The sequence below is a fragment of the Helianthus annuus genome, chromosome 7, assembly GCF_002127325.2.
Source record: "Helianthus annuus cultivar XRQ/B chromosome 7, HanXRQr2.0-SUNRISE, whole genome shotgun sequence".
Taxonomy (NCBI): Eukaryota; Viridiplantae; Streptophyta; class Magnoliopsida; order Asterales; family Asteraceae; genus Helianthus; species Helianthus annuus.
The window spans coordinates 122,954,980-122,961,921 of record NC_035439.2 but is presented as its reverse complement, the minus strand read 5'-3'; the positions used below and the strand labels follow the sequence as shown (position 1 = coordinate 122,961,921).

Below are 6,942 nucleotides of genomic sequence, written 5' to 3'. Positions count from 1 at the left end.
GGAAGCAAAGTATGATAGTAGTAGTAGTGAGAGTGTTGTGAAGAGATACCTCAAACCTGGTTTGGGGTTGGTATTTATAGCCGAGGAGTGAAGGAGGAGGATGATGGACGGACTGACGACGTGCTGCACCTTTGCAGGTGTGTCAGGCTTGTCGGTTATGGATGTTACGCCACGTCAGTCCGTTGCTTACGTAGCCCTGACAGGTGACTGCCATTGGTGTCACTTGCACTGTGGTGTCAGTCCCACTTGATGAGCGTATAGGATGCTGTGCGAGCCGCATCGCTGCCTGCGGTAACATCTGATGTTATCGCGCCTCTTGCTTGTGATCAAGAAATACGCGAGATGCGGTGCTGGCCGCATCGTCGCCTGTGGTGACTGTTGCTGTTATCCAGCTTCCTTGTATTGATAGAAGTGTTCACTGGATGCGGTGCGAGGCCGCATCGCTGTGAATACTTCCGTTTTCATACACCAGATGTGATGCTATGTCGCATCACTCTACCGTTCTAATATTCCAGGTAAGTCCTCCATCACTGGTCAGATTGGATTTAACCATTGTGTCGATGCGTTCCCGCACGGACATAAGTAGGTTGTTTAGCTAGTAGGGGTTTTGATAAGGGTAATGGTCACTCGCGGTCGATGCTGACGCGAGATCTGGGACCATACCCCTTCAATCACCTAATTATTACCTATATATTAAAACTAAAACCTAATGAATAGTAAATGGTAAATGGTAGCATCACCTAATTGCACCGCTTAGATTGCTTTCTTACATGTGGTAAGTAAATTGTATTTCGTTTGAATGAGGTTTTACATACACAACTTCTTTTGCTTACTTTTTTATCTTTTTAGTAATGAATGAATCATTGAATTGTAGCATGTAAATTAACTTAGATATTTAGATTATTGATGAGCAAATGGTATCAAATCCTGTAATCAAACCGGTATCGTATCGGTACCAAATTCACTATACCAAATCATTTCGGTACCAATTTGGTACCCACCTTTTGGCGTTTTCAGAATCGTTACTTTCGGTTCAACACCGGTCTGGCACCATACCTGTATTTACTGATTTTTACCTTCAAATACCATACCATACCGTATCGTACCGAGCATTTTTGGTGCCGACACCTAATTTCAATGATTTACGGGATTGGTACTTTCAGTGCCGTTACTGGTACCGAGCTCATCCATATTTTAACATGTTAGTATCGTAATAACTGAACTGAAAACAACCGAATTTCTAACGTGTAGGACGTGTGGGTCCTACTATTATATATTTGATCATTTAAAATCGTTTTTTAGGACGGAGTGACTATCGTTACTACGTCATTTTTATCTATGTTTTGATATTCGGTATCTGCTTGCCGTTGCCGGCACGCGTTTTACAGACATTAGATCCCCGCCGCAACGCGCGGGCGAAAAATCAACTAGTTTATATTTAAAGATGATCAAACTACCAACAAATTATAAGAACCGGAGGAAGGAATATTAACCACTTTTGATTATGTCCTCTCAAAAAACTAAGTTTCGTCCAACGAAATCAATGTTGTAATAGTTACATGTGGAAGGTTTTCTTCATCCTATCTATTTCATCTATCATTATAAATTATAAATCATTATAATCTGAAATGCGATGTGCAAACATACAGTTTTAGAGGAATATGTTGCAGCTTCTACGCAATTTCCATTGATTTAGCTTATCGAATCTGTGACTTACACGGTGGTGGCTAAAAAATCAAGTATCTTCTCGTTGCTAGGCTGATGGATGTGATTTACTAGTGAACATCCATCACGAGGGACAAACCTAAGTATTATTTAGGTAAAAATCTTGATGGCACCCCTTAAAAATATGATAAAACCCTCTGATTGCACTCAAAAAATAAATCTTGGATCTGTCATTGCCCATCACTATCCTACATCTCAATTTCACTCCAGCATCCCTTCCACGAATCAGTAAGGCTCGCTTAGCATTTATTTATATTATAAAAGGTGAAGTTGAAAAAAAAATATTGTTTACACCGATAATCAACTACATATATAATATATAAACAGGTAGAGCGGTTGGAAAGACTTGGCTTCTCCTTGGAGACTCAAGTTCGATCCCCGTTAGTTTCACATTTGATGGATAAATGTACGAATGATAGTTCTCCCAGACCCTTGGGCCTTGGTCAACAGTTCGACCCCGAGCCACCCCAAGTTTTAGTCCACCGTGCGTTACGCCAGAGAGATTCTCTCTTGTGGTGGTGCAAGCCCCTGCAACTGGCAGTGGGTGGTATGGTTTCCAGGGGACGCCGTTAGCCAAACTCTGTCGCCAGCGTGAGCCCGGTTAAGATGACATAGTCTGGCCAGAGTGAGGTTAGGGCCCTCTGTTTAGGAGAGTATGAGATCTCTCACAACAAGTTAAAGATTCTCACTGTTTAAAAAAATATATATATAAAGAGTTGAAAATATTTCTATTCTTTGTCATCAAGAGAGTCTTTACCAGAATATTTTTGCAAGCATGAAATACATGTTTTATATATCATATGAATTAATAAAAAAAAGACTTTGGAAAGTAAAGGATTTTTAGTTAAATATTTTTAATAAATGGGTTAGAGATGTATTAATTTTAAAGTATAATTGGTGAAAGTGAAACTTAATAATTCATAATTCATGTATACAATACTAGCCTAAGGACCGTGTATTACACGGGTTGATTAAAGATAATATCGCTTCATCATCATTGTTTACATAAAATGTTATGAATATATACACGTCTTGAAACGGATCATGTAAAAACTTTTTATTAACCATCAATATGCAGATATCACAATTCGTTGAAAATCTCATTATACACCATATTAGTTGTTTTATCTGTAGATTTTCCGTTGTTGTCAAGTATGAGTATTTTGACCCCATTTCTTGTTTTCACCCTTGATAAGGCAACATACAATTGACTATCAATATGCAGAAATCACAATTCGTTGAAAATCTCCTTAAAGTTGTTAAATTGATATATACATATATATATATATATATATATATATATATATATATATATATATATATATATATATATATATATATATAGGGGGCTGCTAGAATGAGAACCACCTCGAGTTGTAAGAACCGTGAGAACTACACCCCACGGAGCGCCGTTCGCCATGATTTTTTTTTTACAAGTAGATGTGTGTATTATAAACACAGCCGTAAAAAATCATGGCGAACGGCGCTCCGTGGGGTGTAGTTTTTTACACCACAAGTTTGGTGTTTTTTAATTTTTTTTCTTTTTTCTTTTTTTTTTCACCAAACTTGTGGTGTAAAAAACTACACCCCATGGAGCGCCGTTCGCCATGATTTTTTACGGCTGTGTTTATAATATACACATCTACTTGTAAAAAAAAATCATGGCGAACGGCGCTCCGTGGGGTGTAGTTCTCGCGGTTCTTACAACTCGAGGTGGTTCTCATTCTAGCGGCTCCCTATATATATATATATATATGGTAGGGCTATATAGAAAACCCTATATATATAAAAAACCCTAGAAAACCCAACCTCCCGACATTTTTTTTTTGAAAAAAATAACACATGTAATATACATGTTTTTAAGAGTTTTGGGCCAAAAAAATCAAAAAAGCGCCGAAGGGATAATTTAAAAAAAAAAATCAGCAATTTCTGTCTTTTGTGCCTAACACATGTTAGGCAACCGGACATTGCTGAAATTTGTTTATTTTTTTAAAAAAATCCCTTCGGCGCTTTTTTGTTTTTTTTGTCCCAAAACACTTTAAAACATGTATATTACATGTGTTATTTTTTTCAAAAAAAAATGTCGGGAGTTTGGGTAAAAATGGGGGGAGATTTGAGTTTACAGAATTTTCTAAAAATTTAAGGGTTTTTTGTCTAGCATTACCCTATATATATATATATATATATATATATATATATATATATATATATATATATATATATATATATATATATATATATATATATATATATATATATATATATATATATATATATATATATAGAGGGGCTCATGCGAGAACCACCCTTATTGTGAGAACCTTGAGAACCAATGTGAACACAACCTAAAATAGCTAAAAAAACCTAAAAAAACCTAAAAAAAACCTAACCCCCACCCCCCCCCCCCAAAAAAAAACCTAACCCCCCCCCCCCCAAGCTAAAATGCTAAAAACTAAACCCCCAAAAAACCTAAAAAAATCTAAAAAAATCTAAAAATTTTTTATTGAATTTTTTAATATTTTTTATGTTAAAATCGCTACTTTTAGAAGCCAAAAAAAATTTAAAAAATAAATTTTTTTTGCTTCGAAAAGTAGCGATTTTTTTATAAAAAATATTAAAAAATTCAAAAAAAAAATTTGTGTGATTTTTAGCTATTTTTAGGCATTTTTGGTGTGTTCATTGGTTCTCGCGGTTCTCACAATAAGAGGTGGTTCTCGCATGATCTTCTCCATATATATATATATATATATATATATAGGGGAGGGTTCATTGGGGAACACTAAAAAAGTGGGGAACTGGGGAACCAAGGGCATTTTTGTCAAACCATATTTCAAATTAACATTCTGTATCAACCTTATTGCATACTGCGTCTTCTAAACGCCCCCTGCTCCGTCGTTCACCACCGTCCTCCGTCGTGAGAACCGCCACCGGAAACTGATCCAGAATCTCGAGTGTGTGTTAGAGAGAGAAACTGCGATGAATATACAGAAATAGATACATCTACCTCCCAGTGCTTAAAAGGTGCGTAAACCCTAATTTACAGCAATCTATGCATTCAATTCATATTTCACTTTGATTCACTGTTTGTTTACTCATAAAATGCGAACTAATTTTTCTACAAATGTATGTGTGGATTCAAATCTGGAAAAAAAACGAATAACGATGTTCAGTTTGCTGTACTTTGTTAGGGTTTGAGATTTAGGTCAAATTGCGATGGCGAAATCTGCAGATGATGCGTCGGAACCTGTTCTGATATCGGTGGTGTTGATGTCAGCGTCGAAGCACATTGCGACGAGATGCAAAGGTGAAAATGTTGTGTTTCTTAAGGGTTAGAAGGAGCATCCGAATTGAAGTTTTAACATGTTAAATGAATTTACTTGATAAAGGCAGACAAGTTACTTGATGCGTTTGGTTTTTGTTTCTGTTTTGTGATTGTGTTTGAGTGGTAATTAGGGATTTAGGTTAGAATTTGTGTGGTTTTGTATTGGAAATATAGATTTAAAAAGTTTTAACATGTTAAATCAACTTACTATTACACATAAAACAACATTGATATTTAATTATGTGACTATTTTTTAACAAGGATAAGTAAAATTTCAAATGGATGTAGGCAACAATAATCAGGTAGCAAAAGTCAATCAAGTTGAGTGGATTGGTGCGCTGCATTTGCTGGCAAAACAAGCGAATTTGGTGGAGTGTTAGTGGAGTGTCGGGAGTCTTAGGGGAAGAAGGTTGATTCGAGGAAATTGGATGTGCAAGGGCATATTCCGGATGCATTTGGGGCTTCTTTGGTGGAGCCTTGGCTGATTGCACATGGAGATCCGTCCAGGTAGCTTTTTGTTGGTTCTTTGTAGTTAGTAGTTGAATTTGAATTTATCCATATTGCTTGATGTTTAAGAGTGACTTGAACGACCACATAAGTTAAATTTAGAATGTAAATTATGCAATGTTTTTTTTTTCAAAAAAGAAAAGAATTGAAGGATTATGTGGAAATCTTGTTATAATTATGTCCTAAGAACCCTTGGACAATATTGAAGAGGAATTATCATTAATTTTTAAAAAGTGTGAAGTTAAAATGGCTTGCGGCCACCATATGAATATGTAACAATTTATTTTTTTAAGACAATCAAGATTTGAGATTGAAGTATTATTTGTAAGAAAGATGGCAATAGGTTATGAAAGTCTGTTAGTGATTGAAAGCTGACAATTCTATGATTTGCTTCTCTAATTGTTTATTTGCACACACAACTACTTTGACTATCCTAATGATGCCGTTGTATCCATCGCCCTGCAAACACTCTCTTTAGGCATGACTTTTTTAACTTGTAAAATTAGTTGTTTGCTGGGTTGGGAACTCAACATTCGCAGAGGTGGTTAAAATGCTGGAACATGCTAAATATTATGGCAATAGTTAACTGATTGTGCGACACTTCAAATTATACTTGTACTTGCACGTGCTGACTGCAAATTACATGTTTGTTGAATATTGCATTCAGACATTATTTGAGTTTCCATTACAAATTATATTAATAGTTTGTTTGTTTTTTATGATGGAAAACATAGCATACAACAATGGTTTGAGTACTATTCAAGTGAGAAAAAAAATGCCCAATTTGCAAGCAAACGTGTTCAGCAATGCCAAATTCCAAATTGCAAATTTGCAAGCTTGGGTCAACGGGCAACATATAGAAAGATACTGGACTCTTGCTGCCCATGCCATTGCTGCCCATGCCAAGAAACTTGTGATTATCGTGGATTTTATAATAAATGTTGAACAAATTGTGGCAAGCCTACTCAGATATGGTAGTTTTCTCTTAAAATTGAAAATCATTATGGGAACATAGTAAGATTGGTTATAGATGTGACATAGCGCTTTTGATAAAACACCAAGATCATGGTAACATCCATCAGACAATATACTTGTTCTATTTGAGGAGACAGGTGGAAATCCCATGTGGTCCCACTCAAATTACATCAATGGAGAATTTCCAGTAATGGAATTGCAATGTGAAAATGGTTATAGAACTGCATCCATAGAGTTTGCAAGCTATGAAACCCCCTAAGGTAGCTGCCAAGCATTTTCCACAGGCAACTGCCATGCAACAACTTCATCTTCCATCTTATCCAAGGTAAGTTAGATGCTAGGGGTGCAAACGAGTCGAGCGGCTTGCGAGCTACTCGAGATCGGCTCGAGAAAAAGCTCGAAACGAGCCGAAC

The 6,942-nt window shown here is 36.2% G+C and overlaps 1 long non-coding RNA gene across 1 annotated transcript; it reads left to right on the top strand.

The window, feature by feature from the left end:
- Positions 1 to 4,884: 4,884 nt before the first annotated feature.
- On the top strand, positions 4,885 to 6,435 carry LOC110867293. Its single transcript, XR_002551491.2, has 3 exons — positions 4,885 to 5,029; positions 5,336 to 5,554; positions 6,289 to 6,435. It is a non-coding gene; the product is annotated as an uncharacterized LOC110867293 (long non-coding RNA).
- The last annotated feature ends 507 nt before the right edge of the window (positions 6,436 to 6,942 follow it).